Here is a 13,851-nt window from a genome sequence, read left to right on the forward strand (position 1 = left end):
TATGTGACCTATATAGCACATTAAACGAGTAATGCCTGTAAGAGCAAGCAATTTTACGGTAATTCGAAGAAATATCATTATCCTACGAAGGCTAAGAATCCCATGATTATCAACTAGCTATTATAAGCTGAGCAAATGAATTTCCTTTAAAATAGGTTTAAAACATAGGGAAGTTGTGACCGAGTGGGCATGCTCTGGAGCCTCTTTGCTCCTGAGATTAGAAAAACAGTCCTCTGGGCCGGATTTGAACCAGCGACCTATGGATAACTGTGAATCGCCCACTACAGTCCACCGCTCTACCAACTGAGCTACCAGAGGCTGTGCATGCTTTCTTATTCGTACTGATTGCTTTACGTCCGTCCCTGTCTTTCATTTCCACACACTGCTACTCAGCGCGGTCATATAGACGCACAGGAAATGCAGTCATCGGCTGCAACTGCAAACATTGCCCAGATTAAGTTTTATAATGCTCGATCGTGTCAATTAAGTTAAAAAATGCAAGTAGGAAGTGTCTGAAGTATGCCAGAGTACTGCTAAGTGTATTTACGAGTCCCATGCTCCTGTCTGGTTCCATGGTGTAACGGTTAGCACTCTGGACTCTGAATCCAGCGATCCGAGTTCGAATCTCGGTGGGACCTTCGTTTAGTCCAAATTTTCTGTAATAAGCGTTTCTCGCCGAGCAAGTAGCAGCGATAGGCTCAGGGATTTAGTTTCTACGTTTGTGTAAAAAACGAGACGTCTGTGAAACTGTTGAATATTGGTGCGACTATGTGACCTATATAGCACATTAAACGAGTAATGCCTGTAAGAGCAAGCAATTTTACGGTAATTCGAAGAAATATCATTATCCTACGAAGGCTAAGAATCCAATGATTATCAACTAGCTATTATAAGCTGAGCAAATGAATTTCCTTTAAAATAGGTTTAAAACATAGGGAAGTTCTGACCGAGTGGGCATGCTCTGGAGCCTCTTTGCTCCTGAGATTAGAAAAACAGTCCTCTGGGCCGGATTTGAACCAGCGACCTATGGATAACTGTGAATCGCCCACTACAGTCCACCGCTCTACCAACTGAGCTACCAGAGGCTGTGCATGCTTTCTTATTCGTACTGATTGCTTTACGTCCGTCCCTGTCTTTCATTTCCACACACTGCTACTCAGCGCGGTCATATAGACGCACAGGAAATGCAGTCATCGGCTGCAACTGCAAACATTGCCCAGATTAAGTTTTATAATGCTCGATCGTGTCAATTAAGTTAAAAAATGCAAGTAGGAAGTGTCTGAAGTATGCCAGAGTACTGCTAAGTGTATTTACGAGTCCCATGCTCCTGTCTGGTTCCATGGTGTAACGGTTAGCACTCTGGACTCTGAATCCAGCGATCCGAGTTCGAATCTCGGTGGAACCTTCGTTTAGTCCAAATTTTCTGTAATAAGCGTTTCTCGCCGAGCAAGTAGCAGCGATAGGCTCAGGGATTTAGTTTCTACGTTTGTGTAAAAAACGAGACGTCTGTGAAACTGTTGAATATTGGTGCGACTATGTGACCTATATAGCACATTAAACGAGTAATGCCTGTAAGAGCAAGCAATTTTACGGTAATTCGAAGAAATATCATTATCCTACGAAGGCTAAGAATCCCATGATTATCAACTAGCTATTATAAGCTGAGCAAATGAATTTCCTTTAAAATAGGTTTAAAACATAGGGAAGTTCTGACCGAGTGGGCATGCTCTGGAGCCTCTTTGCTCCTGAGATTTGAAAAACAGTCCTCTGGGCCGGATTTGAACCAGCGACCTATGGATAACTGTGAATCGCCCACTACAGTCCACCGCTCTACCAACTGAGCTACCAGAGGCTGTGCATGCTTTCTTATTCGTACTGATTGCTTTACGTCCGTCCCTGTCTTTCATTTCCACACATTGCTACTCAGCGCGGTCATATAGACGCACAGGAAATGCAGTCATCGGCTGCAACTGCAAACATTGCCCAGATTAAGTTTTATAATGCTCGATCGTGTCAATTAAGTTAAAAAATGCAAGTAGGAAGTGTCTGAAGTATGCCAGAGTACTGCTAAGTGTATTTACGAGTCCCATGCTCCTGTCTGGTTCCATGGTGTAACGGTTAGCACTCTGGACTCTGAATCCAGCGATCCGAGTTCGAATCTCGGTGGAACCTTCGTTTAGTCCAAATTTTCTGTAATAAGCGTTTCTCGCCGAGCAAGTAGCAGCGATAGGCTCAGGGATTTAGTTTCTACGTTTGTGTAAAAAACGAGACGTCTGTGAAACTGTTGAATATTGGTGCGACTATGTGACCTATATAGCACATTAAACGAGTAATGCCTGTAAGAGCAAGCAATTTTACGGTAATTCGAAGAAATATCATTATCCTACGAAGGCTAAGAATCCCATGATTATCAACTAGCTATTATAAGCTGAGCAAATGAATTTCCTTTAAAATAGGTTTAAAACATAGGGAAGTTCTGACCGAGTGGGCATGCTCTGGAGCCTCTTTGCTCCTGAGATTAGAAAAACAGTCCTCTGGGCCGGATTTGAACCAGCGACCTATGGATAACTGTGAATCGCCCACTACAGTCCACCGCTCTACCAACTGAGCTACCAGAGGCTGTGCATGCTTTCTTATTCGTACTGATTGCTTTACGTCCGTCCCTGTCTTTCATTTCCACACACTGCTACTCAGCGCGGTCATATAGACGCACAGGAAATGCAGTCATCGGCTGCAACTGCAAACATTGCCCAGATTAAGTTTTATAATGCTCGATCGTGTCAATTAAGTTAAAAAATGCAAGTAGGAAGTGTCTGAAGTATGCCAGAGTACTGCTAAGTGTATTTACGAGTCCCATGCTCCTGTCTGGTTCCATGGTGTAACGGTTAGCACTCTGGACTCTGAATCCAGCGATCCGAGTTCGAATCTCGGTGGGACCTTCGTTTAGTCCAAATTTTCTGTAATAAGCGTTTCTCGCCGAGCAAGTAGCAGCGATAGGCTCAGGGATTTAGTTTCTACGTTTGTGTAAAAAACGAGACGTCTGTGAAACTGTTGAATATTGGTGCGACTATGTGACCTATATAGCACATTAAACGAGTAATGCCTGTAAGAGCAAGCAATTTTACGGTAATTCGAAGAAATATCATTATCCTACGAAGGCTAAGAATCCCATGATTATCAACTAGCTATTATAAGCTGAGCAAATGAATTTCCTTTAAAATAGGTTTAAAACATAGGGAAGTTCTGACCGAGTGGGCATGCTCTGGAGCCTCTTTGCTCCTGAGATTAGAAAAACAGTCCTCTGGGCCGGATTTGAACCAGCGACCTATGGATAACTGTGAATCGCCCACTACAGTCCACCGCTCTACCAACTGAGCTACCAGAGGCTGTGCATGCTTTCTTATTCGTACTGATTGCTTTACGTCCGTCCCTGTCTTTCATTTCCACACACTGCTACTCAGCGCGGTCATATAGACGCACAGGAAATGCAGTCATCGGCTGCAACTGCAAACATTGCCCAGATTAAGTTTTATAATGCTCGATCGTGTCAATTAAGTTAAAAAATGCAAGTAGGAAGTGTCTGAAGTATGCCAGAGTACTGCTAAGTGTATTTACGAGTCCCATGCTCCTGTCTGGTTCCATGGTGTAACGGTTAGCACTCTGGACTCTGAATCCAGCGATCCGAGTTCGAATCTCGGTGGAACCTTCGTTTAGTCCAAATTTTCTGTAATAAGCGTTTCTCGCCGAGCAAGTAGCAGCGATAGGCTCAGGGATTTAGTTTCTACGTTTGTGTAAAAAACGAGACGTCTGTGAAACTGTTGAATATTGGTGCGACTATGTGACCTATATAGCACATTAAACGAGTAATGCCTGTAAGAGCAAGCAATTTTACGGTAATTCGAAGAAATATCATTATCCTACGAAGGCTAAGAATCCCATGATTATCAACTAGCTATTATAAGCTGAGCAAATGAATTTCCTTTAAAATAGGTTTAAAACATAGGGAAGTTCTGACCGAGTGGGCATGCTCTGGAGCCTCTTCGCTCCTGAGATTAGAAAAACAGTCCTCTGGGCCGGATTTGAACCAGCGACCTATGGATAACTGTGAATCGCCCACTACAGTCCACCGCTCTACCAACTGAGCTACCAGAGGCTGTGCATGCTTTCTTATTCGTACTGATTGCTTTACGTCCGTCCCTGTCTTTCATTTCCACACACTGCTACTCAGCGCGGTCATATAGACGCACAGGAAATGCAGTCATCGGCTGCAACTGCAAACATTGCCCAGATTAAGTTTTATAATGCTCGATCGTGTCAATTAAGTTAAAAAATGCAAGTAGGAAGTGTCTGAAGTATGCCAGAGTACTGCTAAGTGTATTTACGAGTCCCATGCTCCTGTCTGGTTCCATGGTGTAACGGTTAGCACTCTGGACTCTGAATCCAGCGATCCGAGTTCGAATCTCGGTGGGACCTTCGTTTAGTCCAAATTTTCTGTAATAAGCGTTTCTCGCCGAGCAAGTAGCAGCGATAGGCTCAGGGATTTAGTTTCTACGTTTGTGTAAAAAACGAGACGTCTGTGAAACTGTTGAATATTGGTGCGACTATGTGACCTATATAGCACATTAAACGAGTAATGCCTGTAAGAGCAAGCAATTTTACGGTAATTCGAAGAAATATCATTATCCTACGAAGGCTAAGAATCCCATGATTATCAACTAGCTATTATAAGCTGAGCAAATGAATTTCCTTTAAAATAGGTTTAAAACATAGGGAAGTTCTGACCGAGTGGGCATGCTCTGGAGCCTCTTTGCTCCTGAGATTTGAAAAACAGTCCTCTGGGCCGGATTTGAACCAGCGACCTATGGATAACTGTGAATCGCCCACTACAGTCCACCGCTCTACCAACTTTTTTTTTTTTTTTTTTTTTTTTTTTTTTTTACGCGCACTTCCGGTACCGGGAATCGAACCCGGGCCTCCTGGGTGAGAGCCAGGTATCCTAGCCACTTTTTTTTTTTTTTTTTTTTTTTTTTTTTTTTTTTTTTTTTTTTCGGGCCTCCATCCACCCCTTATAGCCCGTCCTTCTGCTCGCCATTAATTCACCTTCGTCGGTGTGGCATCAAAGGCCTTTGATTTAAGGAAAATGAAAACGATGTGGATTACATGCTTCGTTTACGATACAAGCATCCATATTAAGGAAATAGTAACTGAAATTTATGGCGGCTCCATTGCCTTGTGGTAACAGAAAACGTCAAGGAAGTTAAAAGAAAAGTGAAAATCCATTGCTTCTAAAATTAAAAAGCTTTGTTCTGAACTCTGCGAAATTGAAAGAGAACTAAAATATTGCTCGAAAGAGAAAACTGAATTTTCTTCTTCTTACGAAATGAAGCTTGATCTCTTGCCAATTGATTACTTCAGTGGTGTTAGTAACTTGTGGTTCGGTCAACATGACATATTATTCGCCTTATAGATGGTCCGTCTGATCTTGAGTGAGTAGCTGCTGAATGTTCGTTAACATGAAATTCAATCAATTGATGTGGTAGTCTCTTTTTTTTCTTTGTTTTTTTTTTTTTTTTTTTTTTTTTGTTTTTACGTTACAGTTTTGAGCAGGTAGTTGGCGAAGTTATCCTTATAGTTTTTCGTTTTCATTAGCATATGGTGCTGAGTTGTAAGATAGACACAGAAGTCTTCTTTACTCTTGTCTTCTTTTGTATATAAGTAATGTACAGTAGCGGCTTTTAACCAGTTTAGTGCGTTCCTTCTCGTCCGTGGGTACGGGGTATCGTCCGGCGTCAGAAAGGCAGCAGGTGTTATATATCTGGGCGATGTTCTACTAATGAGTGCTAACTTGTTCGTGATATATTCCCATATATCTTTTATGTTGTCGCACACAAACCTGTGTTCATCAGTATCCATTAAATTACACGTTGTGCACAAAGGTGATTCTGCGAGGTGTATGTTATGTAGTTTGGAGTTAGTTGCCAATTTTCTGTTAACTGCGAAATACCAAGTGGCTTTCAGTGTAGACGGCAAATACGGACAATGGATGTTCTCCCAGATTACCTTCCAGTCGTAAAGGTTGTATTTTTCTTCAATGTTATTTTTCTTCTTATCTTTCATGAGTTCCTGGTACACGTGTTTCACTGTCTTCATTTCTTGTTCGGGGATCCTTGTGTGTACATAACTGTACTCCAGTAAAAACCATTTTAAGTGGTAAAGTCCGTTTGGAATATGTTGCACCGTGATAGGTGGACTGAGGTCGGCCGGAGCTATCTCAGTAAGCAGGTGAGCAGCGAGACTATCAGCTGAGTGTTTCCATTGGTGGAAAGTTGTTGACATATATAAAGCTTGCGCCTTCTTTTCAACATCGACAAGATTTAAGCCACCATTTTCTGTGGCAAGCGTTAAGGTGTCAAACTGAACTTTAAAAATGTGGTGACGGCTGACAAACTGTCCTAATGCTGACATGATTCGTTTTGCAGTGAGTGCAGACATTGGTAAAACTTGAGCGATATAATTGAGTTTCGAGGTGAGGTAGACATTTGCGACCGTTACTTTCTGAATTTCATTTAGTTTCCGTACACTGTGTTCCCGTATGCTGGCACGAATAGTCCGTAGAAGCTTTCTGTAGTTGGTTGCAATGGTGTGCCGAATATTACTCTGAAAATCAATTCCAAGGCACTTGAATATCTTCAGCTGACGTAGTTGTCTGTGAGGGTGCGATCCTAGGCCGCGGCCAATATTGAATATTCCGGACTTTGTCCAGTTTAGTTGTGCACCTGACGCGTGCTCATATTGCCTGACTAGCTGTAGTGCGGTCTCCACTTCAGTTCTATTTAGTACAAGGAAACCGACATCGTCTGCATACGCCTTGCACACTACTCGGGATCCATGTATGACGATGCCCTGTAAACTTTGCGTCAGGGTAGCTAACAAAGGCTCAATGGCAATCGCAAAAAGCGCCATGGACATTGGGCAGCCCTGCCTGACGGAACTGGCTATCTCGATTGCTCGGGTAGGCTGGCCATTGATGATGACTCTGGATAAATTAGTCGCTACCATCTGTTTTATAATTGCGACGAACCCAGGTGGAAAACCCATCGCATACATGGTACGATAGAGATACTGGTGGTTTACCCTGTCAAAGGCTTTGTCGAAGTCCAAAGATATGATGGCACATTTCAGCTTACAGACTTCCGCAATAGAGATTAAATCACGGTAGTCGCACAGAGTCTGTCGAATTTTCCGATCCTTGCCCACGCTGGTCTGGTAAGGGCCAATGATACTGGTCATTGTAGATTTAAGCCTTTGGGCCAAAAGTCTCGCAAAGATTTTATAGTCGCTGTTGAGCAGCGTTATCGGTCTTAGATTTTTTACGTTTGCACTGCCTGAGGTTTTTTTAATGAGAACGATTATGCCTTCACAGAAGCTGGTGGGGATCACGTTGTTGTGGTCTAGAAGTTCGTTACAGATGCAAGTGATCTTCGCCTTTATGGTGTTCCAGAATTTTTGATAGAATTCGGCGGGAATTCCGTCAGGTCCGGGGGATTTATTCTTAGCACTTTTCCAGAGTACATATTCCACGTCTTCTTCGGTCGCCACGTCTAATAGCTTTTCCGCGTCCACGAGACTGACTCTGTTGCGCAAATTATTCAAAAGAGCATCCTGCGCTTGCACGTTAACTTCTTTATTTGACATCAAGGTGGTGAAGTAGTTTAGCACCGCCGCTTTAATCTCGTTGTGCGTAGTCAGCGTTGCGCCATCCTCAGCAATTAACTCCGTCAGTATTTTACGGGACCCTTTCTTACTTTCTTGGATCATATGGTAGACTGAGGTGAGTTCTTGGTGTACAGTTGTCAGGACCCGCGACCTGACTTTGTAGCCTTCTAGCTGCGTCCTCCTTAGGGTTAGGATTTTGGCCTGGATTTTCTTAATTCGTTGACAATTCTCGACAGCCGAAGTACCGAGCATATACAGTTCCCGCAGACAATGAAAATAGAAATTGATCGTCCTTTGAAGCCAAAAGCTCTTTTCCCGTGCGTAGTTCATGAAACACCACCTAATTTTAGGTTTGGCGCACCTCAGCCACCAATCAATGGCCGAATTATAAGAGGCAAATCGTTGCTCACATTCTCGCCAGGTATTGAGGAAGGCTTCTTGACACGCCGAGTCTTGTAGATGTGAAACATTTAATTTCCACAGGCCCCTGTATCGACACGTCCGTTGTCGGTCTAGACTTATAGTACAGATGTATGCAGCATGATCTGAGAAAGCCACTGGCCATACTTCTGACTGCAGAATGTTATTCCTCAAAGTGGGTGTGACATAAATTCGATCAAGACGGCTTGCCGAATGGGTCGTGATATGGGTAAACCCAGGTGCTGCCCCATGCTTGAGCTCCCAAGAATCAACTAAGCGCAAGTCTCGTACAATGCGTTCCAGTTCAAGTGATTTGTTAAGACTGGGAGTCTGGTCCTTTGCACTGATGACACAGTTAAAGTCGCCTCCGAAGATGACATTGGTGTGGCGGACGCCAAAGAGAGGAACTATTTCTTCTTTAAAAAATTCTGCTCTTTGACGTCTATTACTGGAACCGGATGGGGCATAGACATTAATTAGTCTGTTGTTATAAAAAGTGCCCGCAATGCCCCTACTGTTCGGCAGTTTTGTGACGTCGGTAATAATGATACCTTCCTTCACAATAAAAGCTGTACCTAATTCGCAACCGGCCCCAGGATTAGTGATCACATTATACCCTGGTATGCAATCAAGTCTGATCTCTGTTACTTCTTGTACAAATAAAATTTCTACATCAGCTGCATATAAAAAGTCCTTTAAGTGTTGCAGTTTAAGAGCGCTACGGATCTTATTAATATTGCCCAACTGAGCTACCAGAGGCTGTGCATGCTTTCTTATTCGTACTGATTGCTTTACGTCCGTCCCTGTCTTTCATTTCCACACACTGCTACTCAGCGCGGTCATATAGACGCACAGGAAATGCAGTCATCGGCTGCAACTGCAAACATTGCCCAGATTAAGTTTTATAATGCTCGATCGTGTCAATTAAGTTAAAAAAATGCAAGTAGGAAGTGTCTGAAGTATGCCAGAGTACTGCTAAGTGTATTTACGAGTCCCATGCTCCTGTCTGGTTCCATGGTGTAACGGTTAGCACTCTGGACTCTGAATCCAGCGATCCGAGTTCGAATCTCGGTGGAACCTTCGTTTAGTCCAAATTTTCTGTAATAAGCGTTTCTCGCCGAGCAAGTAGCAGCGATAGGCTCAGGGGTTTAGTTTCTACGTTTGTGTAAAAAAACGAGACGTCTGTGAAACTGTTGAATATTGGTGCGACTATGTGACCTATATAGCACATTAAACGAGTAATGCCTGTAAGAGCAAGCAATTTTACGGTAGTTCGAAGAAATATCATTATCCTACGAAGGCTAAGAATCCCATGATTATCAACTAGCTATTATAAGCTGAGCAAATGAATTTCCTTTAAAATAGGTTTAAAACATAGGGAAGTTCTGACCGAGTGGGCATGCTCTGGAGCCTCTTTGCTCCTGAGATTAGAAAAACAGTCCTCTGGGCCGGATTTGAACCAGCGACCTATGGATAACTGTGAATCGCCCACTACAGTCCACCGCTCTACCAACTGAGCTACCAGAGGCTGTGCATGCTTTCTTATTCGTACTGATTGCTTTACGTCCGTCCCTGTCTTTCATTTCCACACACTGCTACTCAGCGCGGTCATATAGACGCACAGGAAATGCAGTCATCGGCTGCAACTGCAAACATTGCCCAGATTAAGTTTTATAATGCTCGATCGTGTCAATTAAGTTAAAAAATGCAAGTAGGAAGTGTCTGAAGTATGCCAGAGTACTGCTAAGTGTATTTACGAGTCCCATGCTCCTGTCTGGTTCCATGGTGTAACGGTTAGCACTCTGGACTCTGAATCCAGCGATTCGAGTTCGAATCTCGGTGGAACCTTCGTTTAGTCCAAATTTTCTGTAATAAGCGTTTCTCGCCGAGCAAGTAGCAGCGATAGGCTCAGGGATTTAGTTTCTACGTTTGTGTAAAAAACGAGACGTCTGTGAAACTGTTGAATATTGGTGCGACTATGTGACCTATATAGCACATTAAACGAGTAATGCCTGTAAGAGCAAGCAATTTTACGGTAATTCGAAGAAATATCATTATCCTACGAAGGCTAAGAATCCCATGATTATCAACTAGCTATTATAAGCTGAGCAAATGAATTTCCTTTAAAATAGGTTTAAAACATAGGGAAGTTCTGACCGAGTGGGCATGCTCTGGAGCCTCTTTGCTCCTGAGATTAGAAAAACAGTCCTCTGGGCCGGATTTGAACCAGCGACCTATGGATAACTGTGAATCGCCCACTACAGTCCACCGCTCTACCAACTGAGCTACCAGAGGCTGTGCATGCTTTCTTATTCGTACTGATTGCTTTACGTCCGTCCCTGTCTTTCATTTCCACACACTGCTACTCAGCGCGGTCATATAGACGCACAGGAAATGCAGTCATCGGCTGCAACTGCAAACATTGCCCAGATTAAGTTTTATAATGCTCGATCGTGTCAATTAAGTTAAAAAATGCAAGTAGGAAGTGTCTGAAGTATGCCAGAGTACTGCTAAGTGTATTTACGAGTCCCAAGCTCCTGTTTGGTTCCATGCTGTAACGGTTAGCACTCTGGACTCGGAATCCAGCGATCCGAGTTCGAATCTCGGTGGAACCTTCGTTTAGTCCAAATTTTCTGTAATAAGCGTTTCTCGCCGAGCAAGTAGCAGCGATAGGCTCAGGGATTTAGTTTCTACGTTTGTGTAAAAAACGAGACGTCTGTGAAACTGTTGAATATTGGTGCGACTATGTGACCTATATAGCACATTAAACGAGTAATGCCTGTAAGAGCAAGCAATTTTACGGTAATTCGAAGAAATATCATTATCCTACGAAGGCTAAGAATCCCATGATTATCAACTAGCTATTATAAGCTGAGCAAATGAATTTCCTTTAAAATAGGTTTAAAACATAGGGAAGTTCTGACCGAGTGGGCATGCTCTGGAGCCTCTTTGCTCCTGAGATTAGAAAAACAGTCCTCTGGGCCGGATTTGAACCAGCGACCTATGGATAACTGTGAATCGCCCACTACAGTCCACCGCTCTACCAACTTTTTTTTTTTTTGTACTTTTTCTTATGCAACTTTGTTCCACAGCTCTATTAAATATTTTCCCATTATTTGTTGATAATTGTCCTATACTTGTTCTATGTTTTATGTTTGCAATTGTTTTTAAAGTGTTTGTTAATTTGTCTTTATGTTTACTTTTTTGAAATTTTTTTTTGTATTTTTTTTCTTTATTTTTTTTTAAAAAGAAAAAATAAACAAATCCCCTCCTTTGGGGAGCACCGCGAACAATTTTTTCAAGAAGAAAGAAAAAACATTATTGTGTCTCATCTCGGATCCAAGTTTATTCCGCTGATCCATGTTCACCGTTGGAGGGAGGTACCGAGGCGCAGTGGCTGAAGTCAGGACACGGCGCAGAAGCAGTGGGGCCTCTTCGCGGCACTACAGGTGCTCCGTGTCCCAATTCACCCCCACATACCCGGTACACTACCCTATTCCCATTTTCTCGAACACAATTTTAAGCATATTTCCAAAGTTCTTGCCATGATTCTCGTATTGAAGTGTTTTGTGAAATTCGATTGCCATATGCGTTTTGAATTGGACAGGATCATCATCGCCAAGTTTGTTAAAGATATAACTAGAATAATTACCCAGTAACCAGCTCACAGCGTTATTTTTCGTCTGTGGGTAAAACTTAAAATCAGGTCGATAGATCATCATCGCCTGGACATTGCCGGGAACACTGCGAGTGATAAGTGCGACTTGTTGCTGAATCCAGTTCCAGTTGTGGAGACGTGCCCCACAGGTGCACCTGTGCAGCACGGTATCTAGGAGGTCGCAGTGAAGACAGAGGTCGGTAGCACTCAGTCCTATCCGGTGGAGTCGCTCATTGGTACTTATTATATTATTGACTGCTTTATACCACGCAGTACGAGCATCCGAGCTCAAAACAGTGGAACCAACGTTTCGCCATACTGTATCCCATTTTACTCCACTATATTTGTTAACAATCGGATTCTGGCTCTCGTGTTCCCTCCTTTCCGCCAAAATGGCTTTTGCCGTTAAAGACTGAGTTTGCCGTAACTGGTGACTAAGGTAGCTATACTCGAGATAATACTCTCTGATATGCTTAAGCCGGTAACAAATAGGTTGAACATTCAGCGGAGGTTCAAGACTGTGTGGCCGGACAGCATGAAATAACTGTGCCGTAAGACCATGAGGTTCCTTCTGTATGATTTCCGCCGTACGTGACACGTACAGAGCCAGTGCTTTGCTCCGTATGTCAACCAATCCCATCCCTCCATGCGTAGGGTGTAGCGCTGCTGTTCGTGCAGATACACGAAAGATCTCGCCTTTCCATAGAAATTTCGTAACCGTTGACGTGATATGTTGAGCCACTCCTGCAGGAAGAGGAAGAACCTGCGCCGTGTAGAAGGCCTTAGATAAAACACACGTATTAATCAACGTAATTCTGTCAAATTGGTTCAGACTTCTGTGGTAGTTATCAATTACCGCACCGTTGATTTTTTGAGCCACATCCCTCCAGTTCGCTGCCGTCATGTTTAATGTTGACGCCTTCAACACTATCCCTAGAGCTTTAAGTTCACTGACGTGTGTGGCACATGAAATTTGAAGACGATCAAGGCCTCGCAGATTTAAAAACTTGCTTTTCTGTTCATTTATGTGTGCTCCAGACGCCTGACAGTAGGTCTTGAGGACAGCTTCAAGCTCAGTGACGTCAGACTGATCTCTGACAACAATCCCAACATCATCCGCATAGGCTCCTGTTACGGACTTCACTCCTGAGATCGTTAAACCACTAAGCTTCGCCTGCAGGTGCGTGAGGAGCGGCTCGAGCGAAATGACGAACAGCAACATCGACAAGGGGCTGCCCTGAGGGACTCCTCTGTCGATTAGGAGCCGTTTCGTGAGTTGCGAATTTACGGAAATTTTTGCAGTGATTCCGATGGCCACATTCTTTATCATTGCGATCGCGGACGGTAAAAAGCCCAAGCGCCGCAGTGTCTCTAGTAGGTACGTGTGATTGACAAGATCAAATGCCTTAAAAAAATCGAGAAAGAGCAGACCACATCTTACGTTGCTGGCGTCAGCTAACGCAATAATATCCCTATAAAAGGCGACCGTTTGCAGTATAGTCCGCCGAAAAGCACATGTCTGCTGTTTGCAAAGTAGGTTGGAAGTGAGCGGCAGAAACCTCATCTTAACTGCACGAGCTACAATCTTGTAATCGGAATTCAGTAGTGATATCGGCCGAAGATTTGTTACAGATTTTCCACCTCTGGTCTTAGGGAGGAGAACAATTTTACATTCCTTAAACTCTCCTGGAACAGACTGCCCCTGCAAGACCTCGTTCACCATGTCTGTGATCTTCTCTCCTAGTATGTGCCAGAACTTTTTATAAAATTCAATGGGAAGGCCGTCAGGCCCAGGGGACTTGTTAGTAGGGGAACTGCAGATGATGTCGAAAACGTCTTCGTGACTGAAACCCGAAGAAAGACTGTCACTTTCGTCTGCAGTTATCCTCGAAGAAAGAACTTCAAGTAGTTGAGAAGCGCTGTCTGCATGGGGAGCGTTTGAAGTATAAGTCCTGACAAAGTAGCTGTAAAGTTCTCTGACGATATCGCGTTGATTTGTGACCGTCGTGCCATCTTCGAGTTTAAGTTCATCAATGAAAGCCCTCCTTCTATTCTTC

General features: G+C 43.4%; 17 non-coding genes across 17 annotated transcripts; 9 read left to right on the forward strand and 8 right to left on the reverse strand.

The window, feature by feature from the left end:
- Positions 1-229: 229 nt before the first annotated feature.
- Positions 230-318, reverse strand: Trnay-gua (transfer RNA tyrosine (anticodon GUA)). Its single transcript is given in 2 exon segments — positions 230-265; positions 282-318. It is a non-coding gene; the product is annotated as a tRNA-Tyr (tRNA).
- A 248-nt stretch (positions 319-566) lies between these two features.
- On the forward strand, positions 567-638 carry Trnaq-cug (transfer RNA glutamine (anticodon CUG)). Its single transcript has one exon. It is a non-coding gene; the product is annotated as a tRNA-Gln (tRNA).
- A 358-nt stretch (positions 639-996) lies between these two features.
- Trnay-gua (transfer RNA tyrosine (anticodon GUA)) lies at positions 997-1,085 on the reverse strand. Its single transcript is given in 2 exon segments — positions 997-1,032; positions 1,049-1,085. It is a non-coding gene; the product is annotated as a tRNA-Tyr (tRNA).
- A 248-nt stretch (positions 1,086-1,333) lies between these two features.
- Positions 1,334-1,405, forward strand: Trnaq-cug (transfer RNA glutamine (anticodon CUG)). The gene has a single exon. It is a non-coding gene; the product is annotated as a tRNA-Gln (tRNA).
- A 358-nt stretch (positions 1,406-1,763) lies between these two features.
- Trnay-gua (transfer RNA tyrosine (anticodon GUA)) lies at positions 1,764-1,852 on the reverse strand. The gene is given in 2 exon segments: positions 1,764-1,799; positions 1,816-1,852. It is a non-coding gene; the product is annotated as a tRNA-Tyr (tRNA).
- A 248-nt stretch (positions 1,853-2,100) lies between these two features.
- Positions 2,101-2,172, forward strand: Trnaq-cug (transfer RNA glutamine (anticodon CUG)). The gene has a single exon. It is a non-coding gene; the product is annotated as a tRNA-Gln (tRNA).
- A 358-nt stretch (positions 2,173-2,530) lies between these two features.
- On the reverse strand, positions 2,531-2,619 carry Trnay-gua (transfer RNA tyrosine (anticodon GUA)). The gene is given in 2 exon segments: positions 2,531-2,566; positions 2,583-2,619. It is a non-coding gene; the product is annotated as a tRNA-Tyr (tRNA).
- Positions 2,620-2,867: 248 nt separating this feature from the next.
- Positions 2,868-2,939, forward strand: Trnaq-cug (transfer RNA glutamine (anticodon CUG)). The gene has a single exon. It is a non-coding gene; the product is annotated as a tRNA-Gln (tRNA).
- A 358-nt stretch (positions 2,940-3,297) lies between these two features.
- Trnay-gua (transfer RNA tyrosine (anticodon GUA)) lies at positions 3,298-3,386 on the reverse strand. Its single transcript is given in 2 exon segments — positions 3,298-3,333; positions 3,350-3,386. It is a non-coding gene; the product is annotated as a tRNA-Tyr (tRNA).
- A 248-nt stretch (positions 3,387-3,634) lies between these two features.
- Trnaq-cug (transfer RNA glutamine (anticodon CUG)) lies at positions 3,635-3,706 on the forward strand. The gene has a single exon. It is a non-coding gene; the product is annotated as a tRNA-Gln (tRNA).
- Positions 3,707-4,064: 358 nt separating this feature from the next.
- Positions 4,065-4,153, reverse strand: Trnay-gua (transfer RNA tyrosine (anticodon GUA)). The gene is given in 2 exon segments: positions 4,065-4,100; positions 4,117-4,153. It is a non-coding gene; the product is annotated as a tRNA-Tyr (tRNA).
- Positions 4,154-4,401: 248 nt separating this feature from the next.
- Trnaq-cug (transfer RNA glutamine (anticodon CUG)) lies at positions 4,402-4,473 on the forward strand. The gene has a single exon. It is a non-coding gene; the product is annotated as a tRNA-Gln (tRNA).
- A 4,671-nt stretch (positions 4,474-9,144) lies between these two features.
- Trnaq-cug (transfer RNA glutamine (anticodon CUG)) lies at positions 9,145-9,216 on the forward strand. Its single transcript has one exon. It is a non-coding gene; the product is annotated as a tRNA-Gln (tRNA).
- A 359-nt stretch (positions 9,217-9,575) lies between these two features.
- Positions 9,576-9,664, reverse strand: Trnay-gua (transfer RNA tyrosine (anticodon GUA)). Its single transcript is given in 2 exon segments — positions 9,576-9,611; positions 9,628-9,664. It is a non-coding gene; the product is annotated as a tRNA-Tyr (tRNA).
- A 248-nt stretch (positions 9,665-9,912) lies between these two features.
- On the forward strand, positions 9,913-9,984 carry Trnaq-cug (transfer RNA glutamine (anticodon CUG)). Its single transcript has one exon. It is a non-coding gene; the product is annotated as a tRNA-Gln (tRNA).
- A 358-nt stretch (positions 9,985-10,342) lies between these two features.
- On the reverse strand, positions 10,343-10,431 carry Trnay-gua (transfer RNA tyrosine (anticodon GUA)). Its single transcript is given in 2 exon segments — positions 10,343-10,378; positions 10,395-10,431. It is a non-coding gene; the product is annotated as a tRNA-Tyr (tRNA).
- A 248-nt stretch (positions 10,432-10,679) lies between these two features.
- Positions 10,680-10,751, forward strand: Trnap-cgg (transfer RNA proline (anticodon CGG)). Its single transcript has one exon. It is a non-coding gene; the product is annotated as a tRNA-Pro (tRNA).
- The last annotated feature ends 3,100 nt before the right edge of the window (positions 10,752-13,851 follow it).

This window comes from Schistocerca nitens, chromosome 2 (assembly GCF_023898315.1).
Source record: "Schistocerca nitens isolate TAMUIC-IGC-003100 chromosome 2, iqSchNite1.1, whole genome shotgun sequence".
Classification (NCBI taxonomy): domain Eukaryota; kingdom Metazoa; phylum Arthropoda; class Insecta; order Orthoptera; family Acrididae; genus Schistocerca; species Schistocerca nitens.